The sequence below is a fragment of the Malania oleifera genome, chromosome 2 (assembly GCF_029873635.1).
Source record: "Malania oleifera isolate guangnan ecotype guangnan chromosome 2, ASM2987363v1, whole genome shotgun sequence".
NCBI classification, from domain to species: Eukaryota; Viridiplantae; Streptophyta; class Magnoliopsida; order Santalales; family Ximeniaceae; genus Malania; species Malania oleifera.
This window is the reverse complement of record NC_080418.1, coordinates 89362213-89386089: the sequence shown is the minus strand read 5'-3', so window position 1 is coordinate 89386089 and position 23877 is coordinate 89362213.

The window sequence follows — 23877 nt, the reverse complement described above, 5'->3', positions numbered from 1 at the left end:
TATATATATAAGGATAAGATATGTATAAAAGTATATAATATAATATGATATTATGTTAATACAAAAAAAAAAAAAAAAGATAAAGGAAGTTAAAAAAAAAAAACTTACCTAAGAAGCTTCCTGAATTATAGAGAGAGCTCCTACGCTCTCTCTTAGTGCTTCTTGTCACCTCCTCCATCTTCCTCCTCTCTCTCCTCGATTTTGTCAACCTAATGAGCGCCTATCGGAAAACAGAAGGTACCGTTAGATTCCTAGTTTCGCTACCGACATTTCTACTAAAGTGGATTTATTGTGGGAGCAGCGTAGGCACCACTCCTGGGGAAAGGTATATTTCCTCTAAATCCTTAATTTCTCCTTAAATCTGCCATTAAATCAACAATCAGGAACCACAATGGGATTCTAGTCATGATCGTCGTCATTTTGGCGTGAGTAAATTTCCAATTGGGGTTTTCTAGGTCCCACTCCAAAGCGAGAGTGGGATTTGGGAAATTAGGTAAATTGATTATATTTGAGGGTATAATTATTTATTTGGAATTTATGAGCTTAGGAAATATTAAAATAATATTTTATTTAGGGTTAATTTAATGGAATTAGGATTTTTGATTCAAGACTCGGGTGAGCGCTGCAGGTATTTTTCGAGGTCCCTGTTGGCGTAGTTCAAGAAACCAGGTAAGGAGAAAAATATATATTAAATCAGAATTTTTATAAATTTAATGGAAAATGAATTGTGTTATATATACGTGTATATGTTTCAGTATGGATTTAAAATGCTAACCATTTAAATTATGTTTTTCTGAGTTTAAGGCTGTTTATTATATATGCATATGTGAAAATGAACTATTGAAAGTGGAAAATATTTTCAGGATAATTATGTAAGAAATGAAAGGTATTTTCAGTATATAAACGTTAAATGTTGGTTCGCTTATTTTACAGGCAATGTATGAATTTTATTGTCAAATTATGTGGCATGAGTAAATGTAAGTTCTGTGCAAATATATATTCAATGTATAAGATGCAGGCTAAGTAAGTAAAGCATTAAGAATGTAATATGATATGAACCATGCTGTTTGTGTATGTTAATGCAACCATGTAAATGTATGACAACTGAAAGCCGTATTAGCAGATTCTGAAGCATTTCTTTGTGGACTAACTGATGATAGCTAAAAGGAGCTATGTTAGCAACTTTTAATACATTTTTATGTGGACTAACTGATGATGACTAAAGAGGAGCTGTAGTATGAATGAATGAAATGAAAATGGAATGAAAAGGCAATGAAATGAAAATGGAATGAAATATGAAATGTGAACGATGTAAATGAGAAAGAGTCACTTAAAGTGAAATGCAATGAAATGTTGAGCTATGAACATGAACAGATGTGAATGGTTGAATAATGATAGAAAGAATAATATATATGATATTAGAGGTATTTGTGCTAATAGAATATGTTACAACTGCGGTGGGGAATACTCTTCGCTTAAGGGCTTGCTGAGAAGGGCGAGGGTGCTAGTAGTATCAGATGTAGCAATAGGCTGCATAACGCACTAGGGCAGAGGGAACCTACTTGTAAGGGCATGTAGATTTTCCTATCCTTGGGGCCTTCGTTGGTAAACCTTTGTTTGAACTGTGTGAGTACGAGATCAATCTAACACTAGAGGGCTTACTAAGTAAGGTGAGTGCCCTGATATGCTTTAGTAGTGACCTTCGGGTTCCCAAATGTATCAGAGCAGAGGGGTGCTACTTGTATGGGTGGGTAATCACCCCTATCCTTGGGTAATCTCGTGTCCTTAAGTAAAGAGGGTCTTGGTTTTAATGGTATTGAAAATGTTAGATGACCTAATCTTTACTTAGGACACTTTACACGTGAGTCAAAATCTCATATTCTTCCTAAAGAACCTAAGCGTAGACTAAGATGTTTTAAATGTAAACAGATTGGTCACATTCAATTTGATTGTCCACTTAGGAATAAGCATGCTAGAATTAGGAAGGTATGGGTAGTTAAGGGAGATCCTGCTACTAACGCCCGTGGACCTAACAAAATTTGGGGACCAACATCAGTTATTTAGCTTATTTTGCAGGTATGCCTAAGATCGTCCTCCTCCAAGAACAGATGGTACTTGGATAGTCGGTGCTCATGGCACATGACCGGTGACAAGGGCAAATTTACATTAATTGTTCCCAAGGATGGAGGCTATGTAACATTTTGGGACAATGCCAAAGGACATATCATCGGGGTATGTAAGGTTGGTAAGGATTCTTCTCTTACTATTGACAATGTTTTGCTGGTTGATGGACTAAAACATAATCTACATAGCATAAGTCAATTATGTGGCATAGGATATAAAGAATCTTTTGAAAATGACAAATGCATAGTAGAAAATAAAACATATCACAAAGTGCTTTTTACTGCTAATAGACATGAAAATGTTTATACTACCTCTCTTGATAATCTAGCTTCACAACAAGTAACATGCTTTTCTGCTTTAAATGAAACTAGTTGGTTATGGCATAGGCGTTTAGGACATGCTAGCATAGATTTACTGTCTAAACTTGTTAGAAAAGAATTAGTTAAATGCTTGCCTAAGATGTCTTTTGTAAAGGATAAAATATGTGATGCATGTCAAATGGGTAAGCAAACAAAATCTAGTTTTAAGAAAAATAAATTCATATCTACTACTAGACCTTTGGAGATGCTTCACCTAGATCTATTTGGACGTAATTCTGTGCAAAGTCTTGGTGGTAAATCTTATGCTTTTGTAATTGTGGATGACTTTTCTAGATTCACATGAGTGTTGTTTCTTGCACATAAAAATGAATCATGTGAACAATTCACCAAACTTTGTAGGAGAATTCAGAATGAAAAAAGGATATAAAATCACTCATATAAGAAGTGATAAAGGCATGGAATTAAAAAACGAAAGCATAGAAAAATATTGTGACTTAGAGGGCATATCACATAACTTCTTTGCACCTAGGACACCTCAACAAAATGGTGTAGTAGAAAGAAAGAATAGGTCATTGCAAGAAATGGGCAGAACTATGTTGAATGAGCATAACTTACCTAAATATTTTTGGGCCGAGGCCATTAATACTACATGCTATGTTATGAATAGGGTGTTGATTAGACCATCAATTAATAAAACCCCTTATGAATTATGGTACAACCATAAGCCTAATATTTCCTATTTTCATGTGTTTGGCTGTAAATGCTTTGTACTTAGAGATAATGAACATCTAGAAAAGGTTGACTCCAAATCTGATGAAGGTATTTTCCTAGGATATGCTTTAAATAGCAAAGCATATAGGGTTTTCAATAAAAGAACTTTAACTATCATTGAATCTATTCATGTTGTGTTTGATGAGTCTAATCCATTTTCTAATAAAGATGATAAAGATGATATTGATATTAGAAAATGCTTAGAGAAAATGTCTATTGAAAACAGTGCAAGTGAAAATCAAGAATCGTATGAAAAATCACCTGAAGATAATGAAAATGGAAATCAAGAGGTGCCTAGAGATTGGAAATTCATTAGAAGTCATCCTATAGATCAAATCATAGGCGAACCATCCCGTGGAGTAGTCACAAGATCCTCCTTGAGAAATATAGTAAATCATTCCGCCTTTTTATCCCAAGAAGAACCTAAAAATATTAAAGAAGTAATAGAAGATGAGTCTTGGGTAATGTCCATGCAAGAAGAACTTAACCAATTTGAAAGAAGCAAAGTGTGGACTCTAGTTCCTAGGCTTAATGAGCACACCATCATTGGAACTAAATGGGTATATAGAAATAAGAAAGATGAGAATGTGGTAGTAACTAGGAATAAAGCTAGACTAGATGCCAAGGGTATAACCAACAGGAAGGGATTGACTTTGATGAAACATATGCTCCTATTGCCAGGTTAGAAGCCATTCGCATGCTACTTGCCTTTTCCGCTTCTAAAAATTTTAAATTGTTTCAAATGGATGTTAAAAGCACTTTTCTAAATGGCTACATTAATGAAGAGGTATACGTAGAACAACCACCTGGTTTTGAAAATCATAAATATCTTGATCATATTTATCGGTTATCTAAAGCCTTGTATGGATTGAAACAAGCTCTTAGAGCTTGGTATGAGAGACTTAGTGGTTTTCTACTAGAAAATGGGTTTACCCGTAGCAAGATTGACACTACACTCTTCATCAAATCCAAAAATGATGATATGCTCATTGTTCAAATTTATGTAGACGATATCATTTTTGGAGCAACTAATGACGAGTTATGTAATGAGTTTGCCAAATGCACGCAAAGTAAATTTGAAATGAGCACGATGGGTGAACTTAGTTTCTTCTTAGAGCTACAAATTAAGCAAGCCAATTATGGAACTTTCATATGCCAATCTAAATATATCAAAGATTTGCTAAAGAAATTTAATATGGAAGATTGCAAAATTCTTGGTACACCTATGAACCCTTCCATCAAGCTTGATAAAGATGAGCAAGGAATCCCTATTGACGTAAAATTGTATCGTGGCATGATTGGGAGTCTCCTATATATCACTTCTAGTAGGCCTGATATTATGTTTAGTGTATGTATGTGTGCTAGGTTTCAGGCAGCTCCTAAGGAATCTCACTTAAAAGTTGTCAAACGAATCCTTAGGTATCTAGTTGGGACTATAGAATTAGGCTTGTGGTATCCTAAGCATACTACCTTTGAGATTGTTAGTTACACTGATGCTGACTTTGCCGGTAGTAAGGTCAATAGAAAAAGTACTAGCGGCACTTGTCATTACTTAGGACAATCTCTTGTTTCTTGGTTCTCTAAGAAACAAAACTAAGTTGTCTTATCCACAGCCGAAGCTGAATATATTGTGGCTGGAAGTTGTTGTGCCCAAACTCTTTATATGAAACAACAACTTGTGGACTTTGGATTGTACTATGAAACCATACCGATAAAATGTGATAATACTAGTGCAATCAACATTTCTAAAAATCCTATCTCACATTCACGAACTAAGCACATTGAAATTAGACACCACTTTCTTCGTGATCATGTGCAAAAAAGAGATGTGGCTCTTGAGTTTGTATGCACTAATGAACAATGGGAAGATATATTGACTAAACCACTACCTGAGGATAGGTTCATACAAATTAGACGTGAGTTAGGCTTAATGCATAGTAGAGAAGCTTCTTAGGCTTATATATTCATAACTTGGATAAATTTAGGGGGAGCTCAATAATGGGAACTTTCCAAGTCTTAGCAACTAATATTACTTTTGACTTATCTTCTTGATTTAGACTTCGTGCAAGTTGATTATTGATTGTTTGCACATGTCAAATATTTATCTACTGCATAATCGTATTGAGTGAAATGAATAATGATTATCATTTGTAATACACAACTTGTCGAATTCATGATCGTATTGAAATTTTATTTGCTTGATTGGACATTACTAGACTATTTGAGTAGCTATGAATAAACTGCTAGGATATATAACCTTAAACAGGTCACATTTTATACAGGTGATTATTTTGGAAAATCTGATTTACAAACAACACTGCTAAAATTTTTCCAAATCTTTCCATATTTTCTAATGTATAAACGTAAAACTTACTCATTGCCTAGAGTGTTCACTCCTATGTACCTTTTTGCTGATGCCAAAAGGGGGAGATCTAAGGCAAAAACCTTGGTTAAATACATGATGCATATGGTTAGGCGGAGCTTCTTTAAGCTATACCTAATTTTTGTTTAGTGTATTTGTCATCATCAAAAAGGGAGAGAATGTTGACCTCATAGGTCGTACTCGGTTTTGATAATGACAAATACTGATATTTGATGATTGTCAAGTGCTTATGCAGGTTCAAATAAATATCCCAAGGAAGGACACTTAAAGAAACAAGAAGACCACAAAGACTTGTATTTGTAATTGTAATTCATATCGGTCTGTAATAATTTATATGGGTCTATAATAGTAACCTAGGCTATGGTTGTATGTTTGTCATCTACACAATCATGCATACAAGATATAGCGTAAGCTTAATTAGACCATAGCAAGACCTTAGGCTCCAACACTCAAACACATAGCATAAAATATATAAGTTTGTTATAATTGTGCTTAAAATTGGACAAATCTAAGCAAGATAAGAGGAGTCAGGTGACCAAACCTTTGGAGTACAAAAATCCTCGGGTGCTCGAACTTTGAAAGTCAAAATGTTGACCAGCCCTCGGGTGACCGAACCTCAAATGCACACATCTTTCCCGGGCGCCCGAACCCTTCGAAAAGGACTATTCACCAACTAGGGCGCCCTATGGTTTTAGTTCAAATATATCCCCAGGCGACCGAACACCTACCTTCGGGCCACCAAAAATATGATTGGGCACCCAAAGTCACAAAGCTTGGCTACTAACTTTGATTCGGGTTGCCGAACCTTTATCTGGGTGATCGAAATTAATTGAAGAACTTTTTAAACTGTGTCTTATCGGGTGACCGAACCAAGATTTAGCCACTCGAACCTCGCCCGGTTAAAATTATTTTAACCACGGTAAAACAAGGTTATTTCAAGCTAATTGGATCTTAATCCTTTGGAACTTTTTTAATAATACCCATCCTGTCCCAAACGGTTATATTTTTTCACCTAACTATAAATATGTTCTCATTTGCATGATTAGTATATGATTAGAAAAAAGTGATTAGCAAAAATTCTCTTTCTCTTGAAAATCCAATTTTTGCCCTAACACTCTCAAACTTGCATCTTCTTGATCAAATCCAAGATTGTGAGAGTTTCATTCGTGTTTATTTGATTGTTGCTCAGAGCTAATACTCCCATTGTTGTGTGTGCTTGAGATTTATTTTGTTGGGAGCATAGCTTAGGCTTATCCCACGGATTTTCATACTATAAATCTAGTGTTGGGATAACCTAGTAAGCTTAGGATATTTGCACTTCATTGCAAGTATCCAATAGCTTTGCTTTTGGTGTGCAAAGATTTTTTAAACAAGCAAGCAACCTTTTCAAACTAGTTTTGTGCTCATTTCAATGAAGAAAATCATGTAGAAACTAGTTTGATTATTTGCATAGTATACTTGGAATATTGACGTGTTGTTGAAATATTTTGTTTAGATTCCAAGTCATTGCTTGTGTTGATTATTCTTGAGCATCATACTAATTGTATTGTGCTGAATACTCTTGAGCTTCATATTGACTTTATTGTGTTGAGAATTGATAGAACAAACCTTGCATCACTGAGCTTAGACTATATCCTTGCTTTTGATGCGTATGTGATTGAGCGTATTGTTTGGGTACAAATATGCTTTATGTGAAAGCACTATTTCATTGTACCATTTGATTGTAAATCAGAGTGATTCCAGGCGTGGCCTGAGGGGGCGATAATCCAGCCCGGTCAGGATTGGTGTAAAGGTTGAGGTCAGCCCTGTGCTAATTGACCTGGTTTGTATAGGTGCTGCTCCACCCATTTAAGTGAGCAACTTATAGTGGTAATCTTTGCGCTCGTTAGCCAAGGCAGGGACGTAGGCAATTGGCCAAACCTCGATAAAATTTCTGTGTGTCATTTTTACTTTACTGCTTTCTGGTGCATGTGGTTTTGATTAAAACTACTTTACTTAATTTCTGGCACATTTGTTTTACTTGCACTAGATTGTCCTTAAGGTTGTGAACATACTGGTGTTAGGTGATTGACCTAGAGTTTAAATTTGAAAATACCAATTCACCCCCCCTCTTGGGATCACGGTAAAGCTAACAAAGGTGTATAATAATAATACATGAGTGTACATAACCTTATGTTCTTCTCCCCTTTTAAATCTTTAAGTTTTAAACTTATTCAACCACCAGATTTTAAAAATTATGCTGTGAAATGTGCCTTATTGTGTTAATTCAATTTACTTCTCCCCCTTGTTAATGTAGAGAGCTGTGTTGTTGAATGTAAATTGCAATGTGAATATACACAATGTTGCAAATTTCAAAGATTATGTGATGATTAACATGTGTAAGTCAATAAACTCTCATTATGATGTGAACAAATGTGCTACCGAATAAGAACACATGAGATGAATATGAATTTTTTTGTCAATTGTGAATATTAAGTGACGTTGCTCCCCCTGAATTATGTCATCTAATATAATTCTAGGCAACCTCTCGACTATGCATCAGACCTAATTCATGCATAATTTGGATAAACCTATCCTCTGCAAGTGGTTTCGTGAATATGTCTACCCATTGTTCATCTGTGCATACAAACTCAAGCGTCACATCTCCTTTTTGCACATGATCATGAAGAAAATGATGTCTTATTTCTATATGTTTAGTTCATGAATGTAATATGGAATTCTTTGAGATGTTTATTGCATTCGTATTGTCATATCTTATAGGAATTATGTCATAGCTTAATCCAAAATCCATTAGTTGTTGCTTCATGTGTAGTGTTTGAGCACAACAACTTCCTATCGCTATGTATTCTGCCTCAGTTGTGGAAAGAGCTATTGAATTCTATTTCTTGGAAAACCAAGAGACTAACGATTGTACTAAGAAATAACATATACCACTCGTGCTCTTCCTATCCACTCTGCTACTAGCAAAATCAGCATCTAAATAGATGATGATATCAAAAGATGTATACTTAGGATACCATAACCCAAGTTCCACGATTCCTATCAGGTATCTAAGTATTCGTTTGCATCTAACAAATATGACTCTTTTGGTGCATCCTGAAATCTTGTGCACAAACATGTGCTAAATATTATGTCAGGTCTACTGGTAGTAAGATAAAGTAAGCTACCAATTATTCCACAATAGAGCTTAACATCTACTGGTATATTTTGTTCATCTTTGTCTAATTTCAAAGAAGCGCTCATAGGTGTTCCTAGTATATTTCCATCTTCCATATTAAACTTTTTTAGAAGATCTCTAATGTACTTTGATTGATTTATAAAGATTCCATGTTTTGCTTGTTTGATCTGAAGTCCTAGGAAGAAATTTAGTTCACCCATCATGCTCATCTCAAATTCATTTTGTATAGTGTTTGCAAACTCATTACACAAGTCTTTATTTGTAGCTCCAAATACGATATCATCTATGTATACTTGAACTAGGAGCATGTCATATTTCTTAGACTTTATAAAAAATGTTGTGTCTATCCTCCCTCTGATAAATCCATTGTCCAGTAGAAAGCTGCTTAATCTCTTATACCAAGATCTAGGAGCTTGCTTTAAACCATACAAGACTTTTGTTAGTCTATAAACATGATCTGGATTCTTATGGTTTTCAAAGCCTGAGACTTGTTCTACATATACCTCTTCACTTACGTAACCATTTAAAAATGCACTTTTGACATCCATTTGATATAACTTTAAATCCTTAAAAGCAGCAAAGGCTAAAAACATTCAAATGGCTTCCATTCTAGCTACAGGTGCAAAGGTTTCTTCAAAATCTATTCCTTCTTCCTGGTTATATCCCTAAACTACTAGTCTTGCCTTATTTCTAACAATTATCCCATGTTCATCTTTATTGTTCTTATATATCCACTTTGTTCCAATAATTGTCTTATCCTTAGGTCCAGGAACTAATGTCCATACTTTGTTTCTCTCAAACTAGTTTAATTCTTCTTGCATGGACAACACCCACGATTCATCCTCAATTGCTTCACTCACATTCCTAGGTTCTTCTTGAGATAGAAAGGAAAAATGACTAATCATATTCCTAAGTGAGGATCGTGTGGCTACTCCACGTAATGGTTCACCTATTATTTGATCAATGGGATGATTCTTTATGTACTTCCATTCTTTTGGTAGTTCATTAACCTCATTTTCAATTTGATTAGTTTCAGCTAATGGTTTCTTAATTTCATTTTTCTTTCTTGGATCGTATTTAATGAATAGTTTTTCAAATTCCTTATTTATCTCAATTTCATCTTCATCAGTCCTTTTTGAGAAAGGATTTGACTCATCGAACACTACATGAATGGATTCTATAACGGTTAATGTTCGTTTATTGTATATTCTGTAAGCTTTACTGTCTAAGGCATACCCTAGGAAGATACCTTTATCTGATTTCACATCAAACTTTCCTAAATGTTCATTGTCTCTAAGCATAAAATATTTATAGCCAAAGACATGAGAATATGATATGTTTGGTTTATGTCCGTTCCATAATTCATAAGGAGTCTTATTTAGAGATGGTCTAGTCAAAACTCTATTTAGAACATAGCAGACGGTATTTACTGCCTCAACCCAGAAGTACTTAGGTAGTTTATGTTCGTTAAGCATAGTTTTGACCATTTCTTGTATAGACCTATTCTTCCTTTCAACTATACCATTTTGATGTGGTGTTCTAGGAGTCGAAAAATTATGAGCTATTCCTAATGAATTGCAGTAGTCTTCCATGCTTTGATTTTTAAATTCTCTACCCCTAGAACTTTAGATTTTAGTGATAGTATAACCTTTTTCATTTTGAATTTTCTTACATAGATTTATGAATTGTTCACATGCTTCATCTTTGTGACCCTAATAGAGTACCCATGTGTATCTTGAATAATCATCAACTATGATGAATGCGTATAATTTTCCTCCTAAACTCTGAATTGGGTTTGGACCAAATAAATTTAAGTGTCGCATTTGAAGTGGCCTAGTAGTAGAGATTACTTTCTTCTTCTTAAAACTCGTTCTTGCTTGTTTTCCTAGTTGGCATGCATCACAAATTTTATCTTTCATGAATTTAGTCTTAGGCAATCCTTAACTAATTATTCCTTAACAAGTTTAGATATTAAGTCCATTTTTGCACGTCCTAGTCTCCTATGCCAAATCCAACTAATCTCATTTATTGTAGAAAAACAAGTGACATGTTGAGAAGCAAGATTATCAAGGTTAGCGGTGTATACATTTTCATGACGATCAGCAGTAAATAATATTTTGTTTTCAGATTTGTTCTCTACAGTGCATTTTTCATGTTCAAATGAGACTTTATAACCTTTATCACATAGTTGACTTATACTCAATAAGTTATGTTTTAATCCATCAACTAACAACACATTATCAATGACAACTGAAGGTTCCTTGCCAACTTTACCAACTCCAATGATTTTACCTTTAGAGTTATCACCAAATGTAATGAATCCTTCATCTTTGGATATGATAGATGCGAATTTTGCTTTATCTCCTGTCATATGTTGCAGAGCACCCGTTGTCCATATACCACTTGTCCTTCGAGGAGGACGATCTCAAGCACATCTACAGGACATAATCAGATAACTACTTTTGGTACCCAGATTTTCTTGGGTCCACAATCAAATTTTATGTGACCCAACCTCTTACATTTAAAACGTGTAATATTTCTATGATAGTCTTTAGTTGGAACATATGATTTTGACTCTTTTATAAAATATCTCATGTAGAGATGTTTCAGCTTTAGATTCTCCTTTCCATTAAAACCAAGACCTTCATTCTCTAGGGAATTTCTTTCAGCTCCTAGGAGTTTTTCAAAATTATTTTGACCTTCAGTAAATTTACAAATAATCTTAGTTTTATCTTTAAAATTCTTTTCTAACTCCTTAATTTTCAAATCCTTGTCTTTCATGAGAGATGCATTAGATTCATTTTGACGTTCAACTAACTTTGAAAATTCTTTCAATTTTAATTCAAACCAGAATTTTTCTTATTCATTTTCTTAAGCATTTTAAGGGTATACAAATATTCCTAATGCAATTCATCATACGAAAGCATGCTATTTTCATTTTCTAAATCACACTTTTAGAGCCTTCTTCTTCTTCTTCTTCTTAGACCCTTTCTTCAGCTGGGGACAATCCGGCTTGATGTGTCCAAATTCTCTACATTTATTAACACATGGGAGGATCATCTTTTTGCTTACTTATGCTAGACTCTCCCTTTTCTTCTTTTGACCCCTTGAATTTTCTAGTGTATTTCTTGTTCTTTCTCATGAATTCTCCAAATTTCTTAGTGATGAGTGCCATGTTGTCATCAATTCTGAATCACTTCCCTCACTGGAGCAATGAGATAATGCCTTAAGTGCTGTAGTTTTCTTTACTTTAATTTGCTTATTCTTCCTCTCATTTATTGCAAGCTTATAGGTGATAAGCGATCTAATTAGTTCGTCAACCGACATCTCCTTGAGATTTCTCCCTTCTGCTATTGCAGTAGCTTTAGCTTCCCAAACTGGAGGTAGTCCCCTGAGTATTTTCCTGATCAACTCATAAGTAGGGTAAGATTTACCAAGAGCATTTAAAGAATTCGTGATGTGTGTGAATCTAGTGTACATGGATTGAATAGATTCATCAGTAGTCATTTTAAATGCTTCATACTCACTGGTGAGCATGTCTATCCTACTATCTTTTACTTCCTTAGTACCTTCATATGTAACTTCTACTTTTCCCCAAATCTCTTTTGCAGAGTTACATGCCATTACCCTATTAAACTCATTTACATCTAGTGCACAGAATAACATATTCATTGCAGTAGCATTTATTTGCACTGATTTCTAGTCCTCTTCAGTATACTCATCTTCAGTTTTGGGTACATTAACCTTATCAACTACTTTCATAGGGACTTGGTTTCCTTTAAAAATAATTTTCCACCATTTCCAATATACATTTAATAGATATATACTCATCCTTCTTTTCCAGTTAGTGTAATTTACACCGCAAAAAATAGGTGGTCTAGTGGACGAGTGTCCCTCACCAAATGGAGTTACACCGATGTGTGCCATGTGATCTTTTTACAAATGAACAATTAAGTCTATGTAAACCCACTCTGATACCAAATGTTAATTCAGGTGTAATCCCAAGAGGGGGGGGGGATGAATTGGGTATTTTAAAATCTTTCAGATTATTTACCACTTAATCCCTATTTCTATATTGAACCAATTAATTGCAGGGGTTTGAGGCTAACTTAAATTATTATATCAATGAATTATTTTTACCCAATTAAGTGCGTGTAGGGTTGTTTAACATACACACATGCAAGATTGATAATGAAATGCGTGCGGAAAATAAAAGAAGTAAAGGAAGAAAGAAGGCAAACACAATTTTTACGAGGATCAGCCAACCTGGCCTACGTCCTCTCCTTGAGCAACCCACTCAAGGATTCCACTAAATCCCTGCTCCTTTAACCAGGCGGAGCTTCCCTTACATCCGCTGCTTACATGAGGCACATCTTCCTCCTCACCCGGTTCACAACCTGAGCCATGATTACAATTACATAATTTGAAATCTGCAAAACAACTAAATATTGCTTCTGACAAAGCTAGTGAGTACAATTGAAAATCTTAACTCATATCCATATGATGAAATTTCAAGCTTAGTATGTAGGTGATGATATAATTGTTATATAAATGATATGCTTCACACAATTTCCCTTTTATCAAATCTCCAAAATACAGATACAAGTAAAAGCTTTGGAGAAATTAGGAATCTAGTTCAACTTATTTGATGCACAAATATTAAATGTGATCTTATCAAAAGATTTGTCTTGAATATTATAACGATCAAAATCAATAAGTTTTCTTCCAAATATTCAACCACAATATGATCTTTATAATATGCAAATATATATGATATGAGTTCCAAAGATCAAAAACCTTATATAATATTTTTCAGAAAATATCCCTCAATAATATATATAGTTATGAACACTAAGGTAATTTAATCAAGTGGTTTTGTAATATTAAAAATATCGAGTCTTTAATTGAATACACACTTGAATCAAAATCGTCTAACCAATGATGAAATTTTTTCTCAAATAGTGATTTTGTCACGAACAATTTAATATCAGCACATTCAAGATCAACCTCTCAACTAATATTCAATAATGGATTTTGAGATGAAGAGCTCTTTGAAAAATAAATATCAACAAGCAAATCAGGTTAGATGAAAAACTCTATGACAATAAATATTAACAAGCAGATTGCCAAACCTCAATACCAAGTTGATTGCACAACAATCACAAGAGAGCCTTTTGAAGATCAATGTAGCTTTAACTCAGATTTGAAGTATAAGTTTGAAATCCCAATCAAAAACTCAGTAGTGTACTCTCCTAAGTTGTGGTAATCGTACAATATGCTCAATTGTATGCCAAAGGTTCTTTCTCTTCTTTCTCTTGTGGGGCACTAGGGTTTGGATGTTGATTATATAGGTAACCTTGCCCTTAGAATGAATCTTAACCGTTGGATCAACTAATAACTCGCGTGTTCTCTCATTAAAAAGTTAAATTTTTAACTTTCCCATAGGTTCAAACGACTGAGGGTTAAGGTTCAGATGATTGAAGTTCCTTAGAGTTTCGAAAAATTAACCTGGACACAGGATTAGGCGACTGAAGTTGGAGTTTAGTCTTCTGAAGTTGCGAGTTCAGACGACTGAAGTCAGGATTTAGTCTTCTAGTGTGCTTCTGCCTAGTTCTGTGTTTCTCCAATAATTCTTCAGATGACTAAACTTAATCTTCGGTCTTTTGAAGAAATTCTTCAGACGACTGAGCTTAATTTCAATCTTATGAAGTTGACACTTCAGACAACTGAGCTTAAACTTCGGTCTTTTGAAGTTGACACATCAGGCGAATGAATAGGGAGTTCGGTCTTCTAAACAGTGCATTTTCTGGATTTTTCTTTCTAGTTCCAAAAATATCTTTTTCTCTCTTTCTTTGCTCTTTTATAAAATATTTTCCAGGGTTTCAAAAACAATCTCTAAGTCCATAAATATCTCCTAAAGATGTTCATAAGATGAATGAGTCCTAAGGTTAGTTTAGGGTATAATTTGAGCCTAAAATTAAATCATATGAAATATGTAAATACATTCTGTTCTAAATACCCATTCCCATGATGATCTTGAACTCACCGCTTGCATCTTCATTCTTCAACTCTTTTAGTTCCAAGGATTTTGCCGTGATATATATACGTTAGTCTTCATGGCTTTCATGATTTTCGATCCTTCCGTGCATGCGAAATATTGTTCCTGTTCACAATCTCAATGCACAGATCAAATACCAAGTGATTTGTTATTATCAAAATAGGATTGGACTCATAGAGTCAACAATCTCCCCCATTTTGATGATGACAAATACACTAGCAAAAATATAGAATGGGTTACGCCTAACAAAACTCCCCCTCAAATAATGCACAAATATCCAGCAAATGAATTATGCTCATGCCAAATGAAATATGCTCATGCTCATACACTATTAGTTTTGCCAAACCATTTTTGCCCATTTTTGCTATCGCCGGATTTTTCTCCCCCTTTTGATATCAACAAAAAAGTGTATAATAATAATACATGAGTGGACATAACCTTATGTTATTCTCCCCTTTTATATCTTTAAGTTTTAAACTTATTCAACCATCAGATTTTAAAAATCGTGCTGTGAAATGTGTCACCCTGTGTTAATTCAATTTACTTCTCCCCCTTGCTAATGCAGAGAGCTATTTTGTTGAATGTAAATTGCAATGTGAATATACACAATGTTGCAAATTTCAAAGATTATGTGATGATTAACATGTGCAAGTCAATAAACTCTTATCATGATGTGAACAAATGTGCTACCGAATGAGAACACATGAGCTGAATATGAAATTTTTTGTCAATTGTGAACATTAAGTGATATTGCTCCCCCTGAATTATGTCATCTAATATAATTCTAGGCAACCTCTCGACTATGCATCGGACCTAATTCAAGCCTAATTTGGATAAACCTATCCTCCGCAAGTGGTTTCGTGAATATGTCTACCCATTGTTCATTTGTGCATACAAACTTAAGCGTCACATCTCCTTTTTGCACATGATCACGAAGAAAATGATGTCTTATTTCTATATGTTTAGTCTGTGAATGTAATATGAGATTCTTTGAGATGTTTATTGCACTCGTATTATCATATCTTATAGGAATTGTGTCATAGCTTAATCCAATATCCGCCAGTTGTTGCTTTATATATAGTGTTTGAGCACAACAACTTCCTACCACTATGTATTCTACCTCAGCTATGGAAAGAGCTACTGAATTCTGTTTCTTAGAAAACCAAGAGACTAAGGAATGTTCTAAGAAATGACATGTACCACTCGTGCTCTTCCTATCCACTTTACTACTAGCAAAATCAGCATCTGAATAGCTGATAATCTCAAAAGATGTATACTTAGGATACCATAACCCAAGTTCCACGGTTCCTATCAGGTATCTAAGTATTCGTTTGACTGCTAACAAATGCTACTCTTTTGGTGTAGCCTGAAATCTAGCTCTTCAAGACACCATGGAATCTGGTCAGGTAATATGTCATTGAATGTTCATGACTTCCATTTTGCATCGGTCATTGTGCTTTCTCAAAATGTCATTCATGTGAACATACTTAAAGTACAAAAGAGATACTTTGGTTTGTCATTATCAATATGGGGTAAGGCTCAAAAAGCCAATAATCTCCCTTTTTGATGATGACAAAGACAAGTCCCTAAGAAGATGTTCTAGCATTTGGGCTGAATATTACACGACAGAACTCCTATACTTGGGATAGCTTTCGAGCTGCTCATTTTTTAAGTGATTCAAAGGCAAACAAACATTGCATAGATTTAAACAATAATAACTTTGGGCAATTACATGGTGCAATGAGGATAAATAAAGGTAAATGAGGGTCTAAAATCATGCGTTTTAGGGACACATAAGAACTCCTAACTTACACTTTGCTAGTCCTCGAGCAAAGCAAAATTTAAGAAAACTTGCAAATCCTACCTTGTTGACCTTATAGGTCATACCAGGTTTTGATAATGACAAATACTCTTGGTATTTGATGACTTTTGAGTTTGTGTGCAAGTATATAATTAGAAGATCAACTAATGACACATGAAGACTCAAAGTCTAAAGACCCCGAAGACTTCTTTTGTTGTAATTAATATTTGTTCGATTCGGGTCTGTAATACTAAATAGGAAAAAAGTCTATAATAATCTGCATTGCATGCATGTAGGAACTATAAAGCTCAAGACCTTAGAGACCTTAGGGATCACCCTTTGGTCGACAAAAGGTCGACCAATGCTAGGTTTTTTGGTGCATTTAAAAAAAGGCCTTAGAAAGACCCTAGGTCCCAGAACATATGCACAAATAAGTCCTCATCATCACTTATTATATCATGGGAATTAAATTGGCTAAAAATGAACTTAAATTGAAAAACTTGAGAGAGGTCGGGCGACCGAACCCTAGGTGTTCAAAACACCTCGGGCGCCCGAACCGCTGAGAAGTCAGCTGATTGACCAGGTTTCGGGCAACCAAACCTGTAATGGACGTATCGCCCTCGGGTGATCGAACCCATGTTAGGATGATTTTCACCAACTCGGGTGCCCAAACCTCACATTCAAAAAGCCCTCAGGGTGACTGAATTGCTTGGTTCAGTTAATCGAACTTAAATCCGGGCACCCGAATTGCGAGCCAAAGGCTATTGACTTTGATTCACCCACCCGAGCATAATTTTGGGCACCCAAACCTTTTTATAATTATTTTGTGACTGAGTCTGTTCAGGCACTCAAACCTCAAGCCGGGCACCTGAACCTCGTGGGTTAAAATATTTTTACTGATTATTTTAAAGAGGTAAATGGGGTTAATTTTTGTAAACATGTTTTAAACTTTTTTAATTACTCCCATTAGTTCCCCAATGGTAAAAAATCCTTTCTTGCCTACAAATACCTGTTCATTTGTCATAATTAGTAAGGATTAACAAATTTGATTAGGGAAAAATTCTCTCAAAATCCAAAACCCTATTTTAGCCTATACTACTCCAAAACAGTCATACACATTATCCTTCTTGATCTTGCAAGTGTTGTGAGTGTATTTTGTGTGCTTGTGCTTCATTTATACTTACTAATTCTCTCATTAGATTATATTGCTTGTTTGATTTTATTGAGAGTTGAAGCCTCAAGTTCTTCCACTGATTTAACTTGATAAATCTTGTGTGGGAAGACTTGGAAGTTTGTGGTTCTTGCATTGTCATTGCAAGTAACCTAAGCCTATACTTTTGTGTAAAAAAATCATTTTTAAATCTTATTTTCAAACAACTCTTGTGCTTGCTACATTGAAGAAAATATTTTTGAGTTTGTTTGATATTATTGCTAACATCTTTGAAACCCTAATCTGAGATTGAGATATAGTTTATCTGGTTTTCAAAGAATAGCTTGTTTGATATACACTCTTGTGCTTGATTAGATAAAGTCAATATTCAAAGTGTTGATTGCACACGTAGAGCACCGAGCTTAGAGTTCATACATCATTGAGGTGCATTGATTATATTGTGCATATTTGGGTACATATCTGCTTTATATAAAAGCATAATCACTGTACCAGTTTGATTGTGAAAAATACTATTGTATTTCCAGGTGTGGCCTGGGGGGACCTTCGTCCAACCTGATAAGGATTTTGTAAAGGTTGGGGTCAGCCCTGTGAATTTGACCTAGGGCCTTCTCTGCCCCGCAAGGAGAGTTTGTAAAGGTTGAGGTCAGTCATGTACTAATTGACCTGGTTGTATTAGGTGCCATTCCACCAGTTAAGTGAGGATTAGTGGAATCCTCGTGCTTGTTAGTCAAGGCAGGGACGTAGGCAATTTGGCTGAACCTCGTTAACATATAGCATGTACTGTTTATCTTTCTGCACTTTACTATTGCTGCACATGTATGTTTATTTATTAATTGCATAGATTGACCCTAGGCTTGTGTAATATTGATGTTAGTGAATTGACCTAGGAGATAAAATTTTTAAATACCAATTCAGCCCCCCTATTGGGAATATACCAAGTCTATCAATTGGTATCAGAGCCTTGTTGCACTAGGCTAAATAACTTTTGTAAAAGATCGCAATGGCTCAATTTGGTGTATCCCCATTCGGCTAGGGACAGTCACCTTCTTGGCCTCCTGTATTTTGTGGTGTTAACTACACTCACTGGAAAATTCGAATGAGCATGTTTATAAAATCTATGAACTAGAGGGCCTGGTAGGTGATTGTGAATGGAATTTGTATGCCAGGTTATGAGAATGATATAAATTATTTCATGAAAATTCACATGCCATGGACTTATTGTACTGTGCTTTAGATACTGATATTCTTCATGAAATTATAGCATGTCATAGTGCACAGAAAATCTGGGATAAACTAGAAAAGAAATATGGAGAATCCTAGGAGAAGGAGATCGTAACTCCTCTGAATGCTCCTAGCTCAAATGATCAGGAGGAGGTAAATCATGAATTAGAAATCAATGAGGAGGTATATGATTCTCATTCTAGCTCGTTTGATGATTCTTGTGATGAATGTTGTGATGCGTTATATATTGAATCATCTGTTGATAATACTGTAAATGGTTTATGCGATGTTTACTATGAAAAATCTTGTGATGAATCATTTGATTGCTCATGTGATGTTTTGGCTGAAAATTCATGCACTGATTCATATGATAATCCTTGTGTCAAATTATGTGATGAATTATGTGCTAATTTGATAAATGAAAGCATGCCTCATATGAAAAGCTAGATAAAACTCTATTGAAAATGAATAAATTTCTAGCAAAGTTATCTAAGCAGAAATCCTTTTTGAAAAAGGAAAATAAAAGCATGAAAAACAATTAAGAAAAATAAAAGATTATTATGTGCTCTTAGAAAAGAGAAAGATGAAGAAGATCTTAAAAATTATCTGTTTAGAAAAAGAAATGGATGATTATTCTAGAGCTACACTCGAAGTTAAAAATGAAAAGAATAATCATAATAAACCCTTAAGAATAAAGAAAAAAATTTTCAAGAAGGGTTCAACCTTTAAATCCAATAGCTATTTTTATGACTCATCGAGCAAAAATAAGAGTTGTAAGCATAACCTTTCACGTATTTACAAAACCTGCTTACACTATAAAAGAAAATGGCACATTCTATCTTCATGTTCATCTAGTTATGCCAGAGGCCTGGATAAGAAAATGAATTGGATTATCATGATGGTGAATCTCTCGGGATCTAAGGAAGATCGAATTCCAATAGAAGTATAAATATTTTAATCTTCCCTTAGTTCCTAGGTTTAGGGGTTGTAATGATTGTAGGCTTAGGAAGTGATTAGTGCTTAAAATGAAATAAGATTTGCAAGGCAATTCAAAATTTTAATAAAATCCACTTCCAAATGGACTAGGCATCATTGTTAGGTAAATAATTCCAAATGCTTAACCCATGCTGACATGAAAATCACTAGTTTAAGCATACTACTGTCCATTGCATAGAAATGAGTGTTAGGGATCCATCCTATTCTATGTATCTTTAACCCTAATCTTATTAGTGAAAACAAAGTCATCACTCTAGGCTTAAAGTACTATTGATCATAAATTACTAATATATATTAAGTGTTTCTCATAGCTATAACCAAATTAGAGGAATCCACTAGGGGAGTGTTCCTTTTAAGTTTAGATCATAAATCCTTTAATTATGGTTCACTTCTTCCATAGGAAATCTTTACCAAACCGTGATCATATTAGGTAAAGATCCATATACTGAAGGATACTTTCCAATCAACAAAGAGCAGTGTTCAAAAATTCATATACTCCTACTTGCCCTTTGTCTAAACGGTTTGGACATATTCACTATCATAAAACAATTTTAATAATGTCCTACCTCTCCTAAATACTCTTATGAACTAAATGATAATTTAATTGTTAAGAGTATTTGCTCATTTTAGCTCCATAAGCTCTCAAGTTAAAATCAAATCTATTAGAGCTTCATGTACTTAGAGATGAGTTGAATGGCTATATTGGTTGTAGCTAGTCTCAATCTAGATGAGTGCACTAAATTCAAGTGGACCTATGTGCATGCAGTTTGAATTGAAAGCCATTCCAACTAGTGCCTCTCACACGCATTGAGATTCATAAGAAAAGAGGTAGACATTGCCTTATCATCTTAACAAATATTCATTGTGACTTTCTGGTCCGATAAGCCTAAAGCATTCACCACCAAGATATAATCATGAAAAATCTAAAACACTTGGCTAAGTAATTAGAAATTAAGAAAAGCCATAAAATGTATAAGTACATAACTTAGGGGGAGCATTTCTCTTTTATGACTATTTATATTAAATGCTCTCATGATCATAGCTTATATGCCTTAATGAATTACAACACTAAACTCATAACTATCCACTATTATTTATTATTCATATTATATCTTGATGGATAGTGATTTGTGATTATCTAGTATTGTGAGCTATTATTGAATATATTGTTTGATAACACTGGATTGCATGGAATGCCATTTGCAAGGTTGTTGCAGAAACTTATTTACCTGCATGCTTGTATGGAACGCCAACTGCATGGCTAGTGCAGTATGTTGTCTATTGCATACTAGTAGCAGATATAGGTTCTTGCATGCTCAAATTGAATCATTTTGAATTGATTTCTTGAATCTATCAGGTCTTGGTGCATAAAAATTTGGGAAATGTTCAATTTACAGTCGGCATGCTGCTGAAATTTTAGTAGAATTTTCCCAAACCAAATCCATGCACAAAGATGATTATGATGATAAAAATGTTAAAATATTTTTGAAAGGATGAGTGAAAATCAATTGAATAATTAAACTTCATCATTGCATAATCATCAAAGATTTAGAAAGGCTAAAATCCATCCCATAGGAAGCGCATAAATGATCCATATGCATCACCTTCATCTACTGAATTATTGGGACTCTTATGAAATCCCTGAACATTATATCCTGCACTTGAAGTTTTATGGTTTGATATAGAATGTTTTTGGGTCATGAACATTATTGCATGCCTTAATACATATTCTTTGATGCATCTATGGTCTATAGGGACAACTATACTGATAGGGATAAATATAATTGATTAATAATCAGTATGGTTAATTTAGAAGTTTCCAAATGATGGCTTATACTACTAGGCATAATAAAATAATTCTCTACCTATTATAAGCACCTTATTGTATCTAAGCATGAATTCAAATCGATAGGGGGAGCATCCAAAGTAAAATCCCATTCTGTTATGCTCTCCAATATATTTTGCTTAGATTTTTTTTTATCATGTGTGGCATGTGATTAAATGAAATGTTTTATTGAAAATCATAATCTGAAACATATTGAATTGCCACAGTCATTTGATTTTCCATATGATCTTGCATGCGATTGTTAAATCTTTAGGATCAGCATGGTTATAGTTTTCTGGTTATATTTCAGTCTGCATGCTTAATTAACAAGCTAGAAAAATGTTGCTTGCTTGCATGATCTATAATTTTTTTTGGCAAGCAACCTGTTGACCTTATAGGTCACACCCGGTTTTGATAATGACAAATATTTAGGTATTTGATGGTTGTCAAGTGTTTGTGCAGGCTTAGATGAGCATCTCAAGGAATGACACTTGAAGTAACTTGAAGACCTTGAAGACCTTTTAATTTGTAATTATAAATTCAATGTTTGTAATATGGGTCTATAATAGTAACTTAGGATGTGGTTTGTATTTATCTTACCTGCACATCATGCATATTGGATACATGGTAAGCTCAAAATGACCGTAAAATGACCATAGGGGCTGAATGACTTTAGGGTTCGGTCAGCTGACGTCGGATTTTTGGGACTATCTCAAAATGGCCCTTGAAAAGACCTTAGTGTCACTCTAGGTCCTAGCACTCACACACATATCATATAATATACATGAGTGTTAACTCTATGCTAAAATTGAACAAATCTAAGCAACTTGAGAGAGCTCGGGCGACCGAACCCTTGTAGTACAAAAGAGAGCTCGGGCGCTTGAATGTTGATAAGTCAACATGTTGACTAGGCTCTCGGGCGACTGAATTAAAATGTGCTTATCTTCCTTAGGCTCCTGAACACCTCGAAAGGGATAGTTCACCAACTCATGCGACCAATAGTTTTAGTTCAAAAAGAACCTCAGGCGACCGAACACATGAGTTCGGGCCACCAAACATTAGACCATGCACCCGAAGTCACGTAGATTTGCTATTAACTTTGATTTCAGTTGCCGAAGCTCTATCGAGGCGACTGAACTCATTTAAATTACTTTTATTCCTAAGTCAGGTCGGGCGACCGAACCAAGGTTCAGCCACTTGAACCTTGCCCGGTTAAAATTAGTTTAACCACGAGTAAACATGGTTATTTTGAGCTAATTGCATTTTAATCATTTGGAACTTTTTTAATTATTCCCATCATATCCCAAACGGTTATATTTTTACCCCTGGCTATAAATATGACTTCATTTGCAAGATTAGCAAGAGATTAGCACATAGATTAGCCAAAATATCCTCTCTTTTGAAAATACATCTTTTGGTCAAATACTCTTAAATCTCTATTCCTTTGATATATTATGAGATTGTGTGAACATTTCTAGAGTGCTTAAGATTACTATAGCTTGCTAGAAACTCCCATTTAAGTGATTGATTGCTATATTTCTTTTGGGGAGTTTTAGCTTAGGTTTATCCCACAGATTTGCTCATTATAAATCTTGTATGAGGATAAACCAAGTAAGCTTAGGATATTTGCATATTTGTTACAAGTGTCCAATAACTTGATTTTTGGTGTGCAAAAATTCTTTCAAACAAGCAAACATTTTCAAACTAGTTTTGTGCATATTACTTTGAAGGAAACTTTCTTAAACTAGTTTGATTATCTTATTCATATACTTGGAATATTGATGTGCTATTGAAATACCTTGTTTAGATTTCAAGATATTGCTTGTGTTGAACATCGTTGAGCATCATACTGATTATATTGTGATTAGGTGTTGATTGCACAAAACTAGCATCACTGAGCTTACACTATATCCATGTTATTGATGTGTATGTGAACATGCGTATTTGGGTACATATCTTCTTTACGTGAAAACACTATTTCTGTACCATCTATTTGAAAGAATGTTGTTGTATTTCCAGGCGTGGCCTG